This window comes from Cyprinus carpio, chromosome A1 (genome assembly GCF_018340385.1).
Source record: "Cyprinus carpio isolate SPL01 chromosome A1, ASM1834038v1, whole genome shotgun sequence".
Classification (NCBI taxonomy): Eukaryota; Metazoa; Chordata; class Actinopteri; order Cypriniformes; family Cyprinidae; genus Cyprinus; species Cyprinus carpio.
The window spans coordinates 3,208,985-3,226,412 of NC_056572.1; the positions used below are offsets into that span (position 1 = coordinate 3,208,985).

The following is a 17,428-nucleotide window of genomic DNA, read 5'->3' on the forward strand; positions in this document are numbered from 1 at the left end:
CACACAGCACCAGTAAACGGGTTTTTATTGTAGTTGCACAGTTTGTTCTCAGTACAAGCCTATGATTGATTCAGATGAGTGTATGAAGATAAACACTCGCCAGCACTCCAGAGATAAACGCTTCAACACTGATCCAAAAGAGTTACATGACTACACACACACAGAGGATAACAGCACGACATGTCCTGACGATACGAGATATGATTTATTTAAAATAAAGGGGCTCTCTGAGCTGAGCTAATAAAAACAAATAAAGACACGAATATTAAGAACTAATCATCTGAGCCTGCCTGTGGAAATTTTAGGCCAAAAGTAAACATCATTCAGAGTCAGTAATTATTTCTCGCCTTAAACTCAGACATCAGGCAAATATATTGATATGCAGAGTTTCATGGGTTCAGATAACACACTCAGGCATATTTATAGTAATATATATGTACACACACACACAACTTCATGAAAGCATTTAGAGTTGAATTTTAGTGAGCAGTTCAGCATCCATCATGTACATGACAGACAGATGATATACTGTAACACATAAACGATTCACTTAACTTTCATCTCGTTTTTCTTCAAATATTCACTGATTTCAATAGTCCAACCTAACATCACTTGAAGGCTAAAGTTTGTTGTTATATTTCACACTATGAACAGGAAAGATGAGAAAGCATATTTGTTTAGCAATTAATGCAGTTTAAAAAAAAATTAAATAAAAAATAAAACTCACGTTTAATACTTCACATCAACTTGACATCCATTGTCCTTCAAATCCTTTTTTTTTAATAAATACATTAATCTAAGAAATTAATACCAAAATAATTTAGTCATTTTTATATTTTTGCAATAATGAAGAGAGAAATGCATGGCTTGTTGCAAACGGAAACAGGCAAAACTGAAACTCGTACAGGAGTCACAGCAGCAGGCAACGCAGAGGTCAGATCACCCTCGGGAGAAATCACATACAAGAAATAAATCAACACAGTGGTGGCATTCAGGAATGATATCTACTGAAGGGCACTCGAAACGCTTTCCAATGTGCAAACCCCACAGCAGAGCGGCTGTTTTGTGCGGCTAGGTTTGGTTACGCAGAAGAAGGGTTTGATTGGTCATGCATTGGACTTAGTGGGGTAAATCTACCAGGATATCTACATAGTTGACAGGGAAGAAGCCAGAGTGCCCGCTGACCGCTCCTTCATACCAGTTCTCGTCAATCTTGCTAGTTAAGGTGATGACGTCTCCTTCCTTGAAGGCCAGCTCACCCTTGTTCTCAGGGTCGAAATCATACAGCGCCCGACAGCAAGGCTGGTCCATCGGAGCTGAAACGGGACAAAAAAGGATTGTTTACAGCAGGACAGGACATGAAATCCTCCACTGCAAAGATTTAACTCTATTACTGTGTCACCTGGTGATCTGGACGGGCCGCTGTGACCGATGCTGCCGTTGTGATTCTCACTGAAGTCCACCGAGGTGCGTGGTTTGGGGACATAGTCTCTTCTCGGCTTACAAGAAGTCTCTCTGATTCTGCAAACATACAGACATACATAAATACATAATTTAAGATAAGTGAAACAAGGATTTATGATAAAAACAAATCGACTGATAATTCCGTATACATTTATATTCAGAATGATGTGACAAAATTAAAACAAAATTAACATTTCTTAAAATGATTCACTGAACACATGTAAAAGAAATCATTTGTTCTTTCTCTGAGGAAGACTGATGCAAAGCATATTTAATGACTATATATTCAGTGTTTCCTCTTCCAGAATCATGAGAATTATCTTCTTTTGTAGGATTTTCTCAGCGAGTATTGATTGGCCTGTGTGTGATTAATTACAAATATTTTATTAAACGTTATATCATGCAATACATTTGATTACATTTTCATAATTAATAGCAAGATCTAATAAAATGCTTCAAAAGCAGAGTCAATCAGTCACAGAAAAATACATTTTAACATCATTACTGGGATTTCTTTTTTAAAGAATCATTTAGATTTTGGCGTGGAATGAGTTCACAGTTCCTCCGAGGGTCTTATCTTCAGACTCTTCAGCTCGTGTTTGGTTTGGAAACGCCACACCGGTTCATCAGTTACAACATGTGCACAAACACTTCTACATGGCCCTCTGGTGTTTTACATGTGACGCATCCATGCGTAATGGGCTTGTGTAAGAGTTCATCATTTGGTGGTTTTTGTGTAGAGTTACGAATCAAAAACCCAATTTTGTTAATAGTTCAAATAGGTTTGAACATGTTCTGTGTGTGTTTTGGGCAGAGTTTAGAGAAAAGGAGTCATCGCTTCTGAAATCTTGTGTATGCAACTGTCAAACTAATACAAATCAAAATAGTTTTCTCACTTTTTCTCAGTTTGCATAAGCAATAACATGAATGGACATTGAAATGAATTGTCACGAACATACTTTTAGCTTTTTAAAAAGAATGAATGCCTGGAGTTGCATTTATTTATTTTTGTGAGAAGGCCGATCTTCCACAGACCTGTCCTCTAGTTTGCTGGAGAGCTGCTGAAGGATCTCCGCGGCCTGTCTGTGATAGTTGACCTGAGCTTGGACCAGAGCAGAAAGCTGACTCACTTGTTCATTATTTGTAAACACCGTCAGAACATCAACAACTAGCGCACATCAACACAAACTGATCGCTTATCAGCTGCTACATTTCCATGCACGCTTCGAGGCACTGACGGCAGCGGCGTGAAGCTCATGTAATCGCTGCATTATGAAGATGTTAATATGTGGAGTGCTGCGGGTTTAATCTGGCGATACTAGTGAGAAAGACAGATCAAGTGCAATGAAACTCTACGGAGGGATGAAATGGATGGAGAACAGCTCACGGATCTTACATCGCTCTCCAGAAGGTTAAACATGCTTTGTTCGGCAATCTCCTTTGAGTCATCAAACTTCTCCAAGGCCTGCTTGAGCTCATCTTCTGTGACCTTTCCTTGCCTCTTCTTCTTATAGTCAAAGTCCAGCCGTCGCCCCTGCAGCTTCTTCAGGTGGTGCTGTCACAACACAGAGAAAGTTTCTACAGATTTACTCTTTTACTCTTCCAGTATAGTTTTTAACAGCCCCATCCGTCATCCAGCTCGCTCATGAAACGTGCCTCTGAAACTGTTAAGGGCCAACTGAAATGATCAGTGACACTAACTGCTTCCCACGAGTGGAAATAGCCACAATTAACGATAAGCCAAGACAGTGATCTCATTTAAACAGCGCTATTTCAGAGCATTTACGTGGGAGGTTAGTGAAGACGACTGAAATGCTGCATGGACAAGGAACTGAATGTCCTCTTAACAGGTCACAAGAGCAAGCGTTTTTAGAGGACCGGAGGGGTAAACACCGCGTCTTGTCAAGTGCACTGGTTTCTGGAGGGTTTCAATGCAGGGATTTCTTATATCTCACCTGGATTTCTTTCAAGTCTTTATCATGCAAATTCTGCAGGGGATCGATAAAGTTTTGCTTGACCTCCATGTCTAGAGCATCTTTGACTTCAGCAAGCTCTCGCATGGCTTTCCTCCAGCATCGATCAGAGCCAGACCTGCAAAACACAACATATCTCTATAACATCTCTATATTTTTAAGGGCAAATCAGTGAGAACTCCACGTACCGAATGAAGCCGTTTTAAGTTTATCCATATACTAATGCAAATCCAACATAAATAAAATGATCTGGTATCAGTAATCAGAGCCGTTTCCTACATATTTCTTTTTCAAGTGTCTAAAAACTTCCAGTGTGTTAACATTTGAATCTTTCTGCTGATTGGAGCACCATTTGATATTTGCATATGCAGTTTGTCAGTTTGCACCAATCAGTGATGATGCGATTTGCATATCCTGAAGCTTCGTCTCATGAGTTTATGAATTGAAAATCCTTTTGTAATTTGATTACTCAAGTAATTAAATGAAATTTAATTGTGTGCAGGCAAGCGATGTGCACAGAAGACTAAAACCACTGTGGTAAGTGTTTGGAATAAGACAGATGACGTGATTATAATGGGAGAGTGGGAGCATGCATCTGGTTCTGTTGCTCTGTTTAAAGCTGTTCTCTTCATGCATGAATATAACTGATGCTCTCTCTCTCGCATCATAGACGGCCTCATTTATTAGAAGCAGAAGTATTTTGATTTATCGTGCTTCGTTGTTCATGCAACTACATTGTCCAGACAGTCTGGATTGTGGTTGTGGGTCATTGATAACCTTGCAATCATTTCAGCCAGCCGCATTAAATGCTTGATTGCATGCAAAATAAAAATGTTTGTGCTGATGCGAGGGAATCTCATCTGGTTTTGAGGGTTGCATTTAAATATAAACTTAAAATAGCTCTGAGTAGGTCGACCGACACAGCCGACCAACAAACGAAGCAGTATCATAATTTATAATGAGAAACACGTCATGTAAAAAGCAGCGGTCTGATTCTGTGACTGAGAGAGCACATTACTCATCTCAGCTGAAACAGAGAGTGCCTCTTTATCTTAATGTTGTCTAATTGCTCTTCTTCCCTTGATTCCCACTCAAACTGATGAATTATAGCAGGAATGATGGTCCACACACACACTGCAAACTAAGCAAGCATGAAGTCAAAAGAGCTTGCTGATAAACGCCAGACAAAGCTCATTATTGTGGAATAAGGTGTGTTTATAGTGTGCTGTGTGTGGGATGTGTCTTCATACCAAAGCTGGACTCCTCACTGAGTTCCCGGCCGAACTTCTGCATGGACTCTGCCAGGACGGCTTCGGTCTGCGTGTAGCCGGGACCTTTATCCCCTCCACGGATTTTAGACATGGAGCTCATCATACTCATTTTGGCACGAGTTGCTAATAAACAAACAAATTAATGAGATTTTCATCATAAACTATTAAAAACTAAATCATTCATAACATTTACCTGGATTGGGCTGCAGGTACTCCGTGGTCTTGGTCATAACGTCCATCACTGCCCTTGTGGTGACGTCAACTCTCTGTGAAACAGTAAAGATGGGAAGTGAAGAATGAATGTTATGAAATAATTAAACACAGACCCCAGTGGCTGCTCATTCCTTTATTCTGTCATCCATCCCACTGTTTTAACTATCGTTATAAATACACACTTATAAACACACTCAATATATTCTCACTTAATTAGGTTGTGCTAAACTACAATTGCATTTCTTTAAATGGCCTTCCAAAAGTAGAAACTTCTAATTAATATCTAGTATAGAAACTTACCTTTTCCATTTCCAAAAAGTCTTCATCTAATTTGGTTCCCTCTGCCCCTCCAACCTTCTCACTAACTTTCTGCAAAATAAGACAAAACAGTTTTATGGGCTTTTTTTTTTTTTCAAATTTTGTTCCCTAGTGAAATTCAATAAAAAAAAAAATCACAATTCAAAGACACTTATAATTGCTTGTTAAACACATAGTTGAAAGCATTAGTTTGGGGTGACTGAATGCTCATCACAATTTTAAACAATTCTGTAGCGTTCCTGTAGTTCAGACAGCAGAATGCTATCAGCATCAAGGTTATGGGTTCGATTGCCTGGGAATGCATTAAAATGATCAAATACACTGAATGCAATGCAAGTCACCTGGAGGAAAAAAAAGCAAGCATGTTGTTCAGAAGAAGCTCCCTGCGTAGGTGAAACGGCCAATACAAAAAATGAGCAAAAAGAAAGTAATGTTTTGTAAAAGCTAGGGGTCGACCGATTATCGGTGCCGATATTAAGCTTTTTTATTGTTATCGGTCATTTTCAAAACCGATAAAATAATTTAAAAGCATTTAAAGAAAGTTTTTGTCAGAGGCCTTGTTATTCTTATTTTTTTTTTTTTACATTAATTTTCATCTTAACACCAGACATATATATCAGTTCATGAATATCGGTTATCGGTCTAATTGATCTGTAATAATCGATATCAGCCCTGAAAGACACATATCGGTCGACCCCTAGTAACAGCACTCAGTAGTGAATCAAATACTAATTTGAATTTGAAACTCAAACATTTCAAAAGACATGAGCCCAAGTCCAAGTATGAAATCCTTTAATTTCTGTTAGTGTTTACTCAACAGGACAATATTTACTTGTAAACCTAAAGAAGTGGTGACAGTGACAGTCACATAAAAATCACATCAACAACAGCATAACAATATTATTTACAAATGAAATGTATAAAATATGCAGTTATCGTGCAATCAAAAACACCTTAAAAGCGCTTTCACAATTCAATTAAATGAACAGTTCACTTTAACTACAAACATCTGAAATCAGATTGATTAAGCAATGAGCGTCACTTTAGTATAAAGATGATTGATCATTTAGGTGAACCTGTCAATGAATTTCCCAGTGAGATCTGACAGTTCAATAATGAATGAGTGAATTCATTTTCAGCTGAAAGCATATAGCGAGGGGTTTAATCTCTGATGACCCCGCGGCACTTCATTAAAACGAAATGAACAGAAATCAAGATACAGATGGATGACAGTCTCGTATTTAAAATGATTACTGGCCTAATTCATCATTAATCTTAGTCTGGTGTTAAAGGAATGAAAATGAACGTTGGTTAAGGTAATAAAATGCAATCTTTGTTTTAATTCAAAGGTTATTTGATAAATGTTGGTTATCAAGTATAAATACAGCTGTACAGTACACTGATTCAACCTCAAAAATCTTATTCCAGAATGTTCTAATGTGCCGGCAGTTATAAAATGGTAATATATGTTCCAGCGTCTATGTTAAATTACTATTAAACCTTTTTTAGCATCTTAAGCTTTATGGATGACTTTGCACAGTTAAAGTAGGCTCAAGGGAAAGAAATAAAACACGAGCAATAACGAGCAATAAAACCCTGCTGTCACGGCAGCTTTATTTCTACAGCGCTTTATACAATACTGATTGTGTCAAAGCAGCTTTACAGTGTTAAACAGAGCAACAGTGTGTCAATAATGGACAAAACAAAGTCATTTTTCCAGCTAAAGTCAGTTCATTGATGATTTAGTGTTTGTCATCATCCGGTTTAGTTCTCTTCAATGGTGTCTGTGCAATCAGTCAAGCGTCCACAACTAAACAAGCCAAAGGAACCAGAACTCCATCAGTGACAGAAATGAAGAAAAAAAACCCTTGGGAGAAACCAGGCTCAGCCGGGGAACAGAAGAAGCACTGAAAGGAAGTGTTGTGCTAATGACAAGATGGATAGCAGTCACATGAAACCCAATGTGACAGCAGCACACAGAGAAGAGCACCCCCCCACCCTCCAGTCAGGCCTCCTGGATTACAACCACCGGAGATTAACCGCTTATAAACAGAACAGAGAGATGGACGAATGAAGGAGGTTAGGGGAGGATGTCCTGCCTTGATTTGTGACTGTCAGCCTGGCAGAGAGGGATGAACATCTCTTGGGCTCTTATTATGTGTGTTGTGTGGTGTGTGTGTGTGTGTGTGTGTGTGTGTGTGTGTGTGTGTGTGTGTGTGTGTGTGTGTGTGTGTGTGTTTTTACATATTTACTTTTTTTTTGGATAAAATCCAACAAGGGACCACCACCACCACCAACAACAACAACAACAAAAAACATGCCTATGAGCAAGAGGACAGCTACAATAATAATCATATATCTATTCATAAGGATAGAAGCACTTTCAAACTAACAAATGATCAATTCTCTCTTAAAAACAACAACAACATCCACAATGCCATCAGTGTTGTCCAACACCTTTCTTTCTCATCCCTTTAACTTTCTGCCAATCTGGAGATCAGGTCCTGAATACAAGTTCACCTGTTAAACACTAGAAAACATTCAACCCTGCTGCCTTCATGTCTGTCCATGCAGGGATGCTCAGAAACACGGCACAGATATTTTAGCAATGATGTTGAACATAATCTGCAATGTCCAAAGACAGGATATAATACACCACAATACCACACACCAAACGAATAAACCACAGACAGATACGAAATAAAGGCGGCGCACGCTGACGGCAGGGCAGGAGCTGCAGGTGTACACGCTGCCATATTTTAACTAAAAACATCACATTTCAAAAGCTCTGAACTGAATTAAATCAACGAAAATTCACAGATACAGATACGAAATAAAGGGCGGCTGCACGCTGACCATGGCAGGGCAGGTTCATGAAACATGGTCAGGTGTAAACGCTGCCAATGTTTTAAACTAAAACTGATCACTTTGATTTTCAAAACTGCAGATTCAATCAATGGGCGAAAAATTGATACGAAACATAACAGGGTCTGCTTAAGGCTGTACCGCTTGCAGGGGTTTAAACTGAAAAAGATTGTTGATTATTTCCAAACAAAACTATGGGGGGGGAAAATGGATTTGTTACCCTTTGGCTATACTGCCAGAAAATGACCTTTGTCTATGGGTATACTGCTATCCTTTGTTTCTATCATTACTGCTGCTGCTTGGAAACACAACATACATCAGCAGTGTGGACAGACACACAAGTTGTTGTTACTACCTTTGATTTATGCAGCCAATTCACTTCTTTCAATGTGGTATTAAACGACGGAAAAGTGACTCTTCCAACAAAGCACTTACGATCTATCGAGAGAAGAAAACCATCTCAATTGTTCCGGAGAACGATCAGTTATATAGCCTTACTCTTCTTCTGGTGAGTGACGTTCATCAAAATCCAGGACCTAATTTTAATAAAGACGACGCACGGCCTTTTGGAGGATTTTCATCTGTTTAAAACAGCAAATCATGAGAAACTTTTATGGGATTCGCATTCAAAGCCCAAAGGATTACTTATGGGACATTTAAACGTCAGAAGCATTGCCTCAAAAACTGAACAACTGGAACAGCTACTTACAAATTCCAACTTTGATTTGCTTTGCTTGTCAGAAACATCACCAAACACTGCATATCTGGTCCCGCGATATAAAGCCTCCAGAAAGGATCAAACATTTGGAAAAGGTGGTGGACTGCTTATGTATGTGAAGGACTGCATTAAATATAAGGAAATTGAATTCAGTACTTCAGTGGATATAGAATATATTGCTGTAACAATTGTTTTATCTCCATGTATGACATTTACTGTAATGGGCATATATAGACCTCCTTCATCAAAAAGTATTTTCTATGATCATCTGAGAAAATATGAGAAATCTTTTGAAGGGGTTTGATCGAAATAAAGAGTTAATTTTGGTTGGAGACTTTAATATAAATTGGAATGAGAAGTCATTTATCAATTGTCAATTGATTTAATATTTAGCAACAAACTAAAAAGAATAACTAAGTCAATAAATTTATTAACAGGGCTATCAGATCATAATCTTATATTAGTGGTAAGAAAATTAACAAAAACACAGGTTTTTATATCGACAAGAAAATTAAAATGTGCCAAAATATTTACCAAACAGACTTAAAAACAAATTTGAAGAGGAATCTAAAAAACTAGATTGGAATGAGACTCTGTCTACAGATCATTTAGAAGCTGCCTCTGAATGTTTAATGGTAACAATTAATAAGATCAAAGGTTTAGTAAAAATGTCACTTTTTCTAGAAAGAAGCAGAATAATAAAAATTGCTCTTAAATCAGGGTCAGCCGATGATAGAAGGATATTTCAGCACTTAATGATGTTTTATTAACAAGGTTCGGGAGGAGCGTGTCAGATACTTAGCCTAATTAGCACAGGTGGAGCGCACTTACGTTAATCAACACTATGGTATAAATACAGCTGACTCACCTCTATCCACTGACGGTTTATCAGCATTCGGTTTGCACCTTTTGCCATTATACATCAGTCTAGTCCTCTCTCCAAGTCTCTAGCGTACTGCCGCCTGGCTAGCTTTTCAATACTTTCTTCTTTGTGTGGTTAAATGCATGTCTTTTTAACATCTTATAACTTTGAAAAGTTCCAAAAAAAAAAATACAAAACCAGTCCGTGCAGTGTGTATTGAACTCCCGTCGAATGCTGCAAGAGCCCTCCCAGTCAAGCAATCTTGGCCTTTCGGTCTGACTACCGGCAAAGCTTACCCATCCGATGCCGTGAGTATTGAGCTCCCGTTGGACGTCGGCGACAGCCTCGCGGCCACACAACTTTACCTTTCTGGAAATTTCTCTAGCCACTCTTTTCCCATCGGGGCAGCAACATCAGCAGCCCAAAAAGGCCTCTCCAGATCCAAACTCTAGGAAGATGGGTCTTCAGAAGCTTATCAAATATCAGAACTAATCAGTTTCACATGCCATGAGTATTGAGCGCCCATCGGATGCTGGCGTCCTCTTGTCGGATGGCCCAAATCCTGTTTATCTACCCAACCGTGAGGGCCAACACGTACGTCGTCCTGAGTCTTGATCTCCAGTCGGAGGCTTCATGGGCCCTCTCAGTTAGTCATTTGCACTTTGCCCACTGATTAGCAGGGGCTCATTAGCCAGTAGGGCCCGTACGCCAACTACGTGACCTATTCCAGTCAAGGCAACTCGGGCCCTCCTGGTCGGGTTATTCAATCACGCTGCTCCTCCCTCATCGGCCGGTAGGGCTCATCGTTCCAATGCTGTGAGCTCCCGTTGAGCATCGGCTCGAGCCCTCCCGACCGGGGGCCCCAAATCACGTAGTCCGGTATCAGCAGCCGGTAGGGCCTACCTTTCCAAATGTGTAAGTCACTCCCACCGGAGTACGTAGACTCTTCTGGCCTGCCAACCAGCTGACTTCCCAAATATCAGCCCCTGCCAGATCTCAATGCTATTTTGGGGGGTCCTTAGTCTGGCGGCTGTCCTTTCGCTATTGCCTTTTGGGGGTTACTCTAGGTTCGGGCCATTCCCGAGCTCGGAGCCCTTTCCCAGACAGCACACCAAATATGCATTATAATACTTTAGCTAATCATATGTAAGCGTGAACTCGTGAACGTAATAAAGTTGTAAAGTCAAGTGAACAAAGTGAACAAATTAAATCCAGTCTTGATAGGGCAGGTGTTGTTTGTGCTGTCTTCCTTGATTTTAAAAAGGCTTTTGATACCGTTAATCATAATGTTCTTTTATCTAAATTATCAAGGTTTAATTTTTCTACTGGTACATTAACATGGATGGAGTCATACTTAAATTTAAGAAAACAATGTACATGAATTAATGATGCATGCTCACCATTTCTTGACTGTAATATTGGGGTCCCACAGGGGTCGATTCTTGGACCAATTTTGTTCAGTTTATACATTAATGATCTGCCTACAGTTTGTCCAGAGGTCCAGGTTCAGATGTATGCAGATGATACAGATGTTTATACTTATGCTAAGACAAAAGAACAAGCTGCTATCAAACTAACTGCTGCACTGAACAAAGTCTCAGATTGGCTGTCATTCTTGCCTTACTCTTAATGAGAGTAAAACTGTGGGAATGTTTTTTTTCGATTAAGAAAGTTGATGAGCACTGTCCAGATATTCTAGTTAAAGGAGAGGTAATAAATATCGTTGAACATTTGAAATATTTGGGTATGATTATGGATTCCAACTTAAATTCTATAAAACATATTAAAAAGGTCTCTAAAAGTGCTAGAGCAAGTTTGATGATCTTCAGGAACATTAGCCACCAGTTACCTGTGTCTGCTGCTAAACTCTTTTTGGATACAATGATCCTTCCTCATTGATCTTACTGTGCTACAAGTTGGTCTCATACAAGTAAAACTATGTTAAAACCATTATATACTATTTATAAATGAGCTGTAAACATCTTAGCTAAAAAGCCAAGGAGTTATCATCACTGTAATATTATTAAAAATGATAAATTATTGATGTTTGACAATTTTTTTATTATTTGCTGATGTGTGTTTAATGTACAAACTATTTCATGACCTCTTAAACAATGTGTGACTTTCTTTTGGATTTGTAATTTAATGTAGTATGATGTGATATTGTATGTGTTATATGTATTATATTGTTTGTCACTTAATATTGTAATTTTGTAACAACATCCAGCCGGGACTGCAGATGCAAAATAGCTTTATAGCTAACTCTGGCACAACACTTGTTGTGCATTGTCCCTGTACAAATAAACAAAATAAAAAATAAATAAATATTTGATACTCATAAGAGAAAAAAAGACAGAATATATTTCCATCCTTTAGGTTTTAAAAGATCCTAGATTGCACTCTTTAATAAAGATAAAGTCAACACAAACACATTGTCCAAGATCATTTTAAAGCCACTGGCTCGCCGAGAATGCAGGAAGCAACGTCTAGAATCTGTGATAGAGACCATGTCTAGGACAGACGCTGAGGTGCATAAGCAGCGAGAAGCCAAAGAAAAGGGTTACACTTCTCCAGATCTATAAGTACAGTATGCCGCTGAAATAACACACAGAGACTGATTCATGACAGTGTCAGCTTGTATTGTAGAACTTGTATTACAAGCTGTTTTTAAACAACACACCAAAGACTAACTTTACCATGCAACATACATTTCCAAAACAATACATCTGTATGAGTGTATACTGTACACACGTTTGGGATGCATGTAACAGCGTTACTTAATGAGTTTAACTGAAAGAACAGCTGAATGCACATTCATTAGATACAGTACACCAAACAGACTACCTGCAAATCTTCACAGAATTAAACTCTGCAGTAATGTTGAATCCTAAAGTATTGTTTAATGTTATCATATGCCTAATTCAGTGAATCTGTTCTTATTATATTTGCTTCTTATAAAATGCTAATTTGTATTAACCCGCAAACCCTCAGCGTTCAATGTTCATTTCTGTATTAATGCAAAGTGAACGAACACTAGATGAACATAACAGACCTGGGAGAGATGACACCAGAGCACGCTCAACCAGCGATTAAATCTGGTTTAATGCTCTCATACTTGAAAATAAAAAATAATAATTACATCTATACTGTGTGTGTGTGTATATATATATATATAGATTATGTATACGCACATATGAAAATCCTTGAAGTCTAAACAGAATATAAGGCCCAATATGCAATGCACTGATTTTATATCTTAAAGATATATTACAATAATTGAAACAAATTTATATAGAAAGAGAAAACTAAATGGCAATCCATTATTGGACTCTAAAGCCTGAGTGGTGCTAAAAGCGTCCTGGATTTGAAGTGTCCCAGGATCACGACTGCTTTAGAGGGCATCCAGGTCAATTTAAGGATATGAGCTATTATGTAACTTTCATCTAGGCATCTTGAATATTCATGTTCACGCCTTTTCATTTCATCGATGCTAATAAAACCTGACGAAAAAGCACTGAGCACGCATTCATTCTGTGTGGATGGCACGAGTGACTCTGTCAGCAGCAGAACACAGTGTTCATCGTGAAGATGCGCACAGGATTCAGAGCTCGTCTGCTGTAGCCACTGCAGCAAAACCGAGCGCTGCATCTCGCGGCCGTGCCTAGTCGCTCCTTACCTGAGTGGCTTTGTGGAATTGCTTCTTCAGTCCCGCGACAGACATGATTCCCAGCGGACTGCTGTTTCTGTCCTAAAGCCTGGCCGTGATGCAGGAGCAGGGGACGCGAGCAGAGCAGAGATAAACGCTGGTGCGCTGCTGGGAATCACCGCGCGCGCGTAGACTGATTACAGCGTCTGATGGTGACGCGCCGCTGACGTCACGCCTCTCCTCAGATTACAGCAGAGCTGAGTGGAAATCTCTCTCTCTCTCTCTCTCTCTCTCTCTCTCTCTCTCTCTCTCTCTCTCTCTCTCTCTCTCTCTCTCTCTCTCTAATACACTACAGTAAGATTTGTAATGTTTTTTACCGGAGTCTCTTCTGCTCATCAAGCCTGCATTTATTTGATCAGTAATACAGTAAAATCAGTAATGTTGAGAAATGTTTTTACTATTTAAAATAACTGCCTTCTATTTGAATATTTTGTAAAATGTAATTTATTTCTGTGATTTCAAAGCTGAATTTTCTTCAGTGTCCCATGATCTTCAGAAATCATTCTAATATGATGATTTATTATTAGAATTATCAATGTTGTGCTGCTTCAGATTGTTTTGGAAACTTGTGATACTTTTTTTTCGGGATTCTTTGATGAATAAGAAGTTCAAAAGAAGAGCATTTATTTAAAATAGAAATCTTTTCTAACAATCTAACAAAATAAGTTTGGGGTCAGTAAATTTTTATTCTTTCTTTTTTTGAAAGAAATTAAAACTTTTATTCAGCAAGGATGTGTTCAGTTGTTAAGTGATAGCAAATATTTATATTGTTAGAAAAGATTTATATGAATAAATGCTGTTCTTTTAAACTTTTTATTCATCAAAGAATCCTGAAAAAAGTATTGCAGTTTCCAAAAAAATATTTGTCAGCACAACATTGATAATTCTAATAATAAATCATCATATCAGAATGATTTCTGAAGGATCATGTGACACTTTATACTGGAGTCATGATGATGGAAATTCAGCTTTGCATCACAGAAATAAATTATATTTTAAAGGATATTAAAATAGAAACCAATATTTTATATTGTAATAACATTTTGCAAGATTATTGTGTTTTTTCTGTATTTTTGATCAAATAAATGCAGCCCTGATGAACAGAAGAGACTTCTTTTAAAAACATGTTTTGACCGGTAGTGTGTATATATATATATATATATTCACATACACTGATGTGAATTTCTTACTCTTAGTTTGTAGTTCTAATTGACTTCCTTCTGGTCTGTCTTTGTCTGGATAGCTTTCAAAACATTTCTTCACTGCCACCAAGTCTCTCTCAGTTTCTATATTAGTGTAAAGGTTTTCTATATCCACTGAAAAACGTTTAGTTACTATCCTGGACCGTCTGTACAGAGTGGTACTGAGTGTGTCTTTTAAACAGCGGTGCTTTATAGAAGGCAGATTTAAATAAAAGTCAATCCTCTTCGCTGATCTGAGAAGGCCATGATCCCTGATCTCTAAGTAGACTATTTTAGGTTGTGTGTAAAATCTCTTGAAACCTCCCGTTCCCCTTCTGATAAATCTCTACTGTCTCTTCTTCAGCACGTTGAGGTAGTTCACGTTGGCCAAAACACACGAGGAAATGCGTTGTGAATATCGAATTATTACAGCGGTTGTGTGAGAAAAGCATAGATTTAGCAGATTCAGACGGGATTAAAATCACCAAACTACGTCTAACGTCCTCCTGGAAAACTAGTCCCATCTGAGCAGGGCTAAAGCTATGCTCTCAGACAGGACCATGTGCAAGCACTTGCCAGTTTCATACATTAGACACTGTATATGACGTTACTGTAAGATTCCTGGATTGTTTTTCAGTGAATACACTCTGTCTGTTGTTCACCCGAGCAACGGCTCTGCTTCTGTCAGAAAGCACTCATCACACCAGACCTGGATGAGCCACATTTCTGTTTCATTTGACAGCATTTTTTGACTTCTGCGTCCCTTCATTTGCTATTAACACCGTATTGAAATCTAAAAATGGAAATACTATCAAAACAGATTTAGCTGAACAACTACACAGTTGTTAGTCTTTCAGTTTCATTCCCATCTGTACGAAAAACTGAGGAATAATGTATTACTGTAATGTAAATGTGTCAGGAAACGAGGGCAAGAAGACTGTAACTACTGTAAGAAGAAGTGTCTTACTATTTTATCAAGGGTTTGACAGCTAACACGTGACAAAAACATGAGTTTACTTTAAGAGTCAAGTTCAGCATCTCGACTGAAAGCCAATCATTCCATCAGATGCCTTCATCTTGTAAAAGCACCACCAATGATTATCCTTGTTTTATCTTGTTGTCTGTCTCTGCATAGTTTGGCAAGTCTTTGAATTTTGGCTTGTGCTTTCAAGATTCAAGATTCAAGATTTTTACTCATCACATACACAGTTATATAGAGCATATATAACCAGCAGTGATGTGTGTGTGGTGTACTCTATGTGGAGTGTGGTTTTTTTAGAGTATACAACACAGATGAAAATATACATAAATATAGCTATTAAAGAATGAAATGAAAGTAAACAATAAAAATATGAGAATAAAATATAAAAAAATATGTATACTGTAGAATTAACCAAATCAGATTTTATTTATTTTTTTCCATGTAATGCACTGCCTCAACACCCTCTGGCTCAGGCTGCTACAGGAGCCACACCCCACACTCTCGCTATTGGTTGAGCTGGAAAGTGATTGACAGATCCCAAATGTTCTGATGGTGCCTGGGAGGCATAATGTTTAAAATTTGGGGGAAGATATAAACCCATGAATGGTAGTCAGTAAACAATAAACTGGCTTAAAAGAATGTATTCTGACCAAAATAAAAACTCGTACAATCTTTACCTTTAAATAAAAGGTGAAAACGCATTTCGAGAGCCTTCTTTCTTATGCATCCACCAGCTCTGCAGCTCTTCAGTTGGATAATATTGTGTGGCTTCTCACATTTTTAACTGCAAAGCCACGTTTGTCTGTCACGCAGAAGTCAAAAAATGCTGTCAAATGAAACAGAAATGTGGATCATCCAGGTGGATGAAGAAAACTGTGTATCATTTAAAGGTCATTTCTGCTGACTGGTGTGATGAATGCTGATGTGAGAGTGCTTTCTGACAGAAGCAGAGCCTCTTATTCATCTTTCTATTATGTTTGGTTCTGAACTTAGATCTGAGAGTTTTGTAAAGAATGTGCAGATTGGCTTGTTTCAGGCTTCATGTGTCTGAGTGAGGAAGAGAATTGATGTCATTTGAAAGATGTAGTCGCTGAATGCAGTTTTTACCAAAGCAATACTAAACGATCCACAAATTATCCTCAGAGCCTGCAACATACATTTATCATTCAGTTTTGTGCTTTTGAATGTTTTATAATACATTTATATTTATATATATATACACGGATGTATTATATACACATGTACATTACACAGAACTATGGTGATTTATATTTATTTACAGAAGGGTCAGACCTCAATCTTTGGTCTGTTTTATGTGTTGCAGGGTGTTGAGATCAGATGAACCTCAGCTGATCCAAGCTTTGACTACAGCCCCCTCTTGTGTGAAAATACTGTCAGTGCACTTCCAGAAAAACATCTCAACGAAGAACGGACGAGATCCAGAATATACACATAAACAAAAATACACACAAATGGTATGTACAGGTGTGCTACAGACGCAATAGAATAAGATGTAGAGATGGACTAAGATGGTGATATCAAATAAATATTGCACATACTTTTATTGCACAATGGGGAGAGCATGTTCAGCTGCAGGTTAAGAGTTTTTTTTCTTAACATTATTCTTTTATTTTTTTTTTTTGATTGATTGATAAGGTAGATGGCATATTTAATTTTGCATGCACAAAAATGTAAAGTGATAAAGTGATATATAATCTGCTCAAACTTTTGTTCACCTTGGTACTGATTGATCAGCAAAATAAAATTGAAAAATGTATTTTCTGAAAAGACTTGATTGTATACATAAAATGTACACATGTAATACTAATTCAGTTGTACACGATTGATCTCGCAGCCTCATTTTCATTCACTCCA

At 38.0% G+C, this 17,428-nt stretch overlaps 1 pseudogene; it reads right to left on the reverse strand.

Annotated features, from left to right (window-relative positions):
- Nucleotides 1-274: 274 nt before the first annotated feature.
- Nucleotides 275-13,562, reverse strand: LOC109091551 (annotated as a pseudogene).
- Between the last annotated feature and the right edge of the window lie 3,866 nt (nt 13,563-17,428).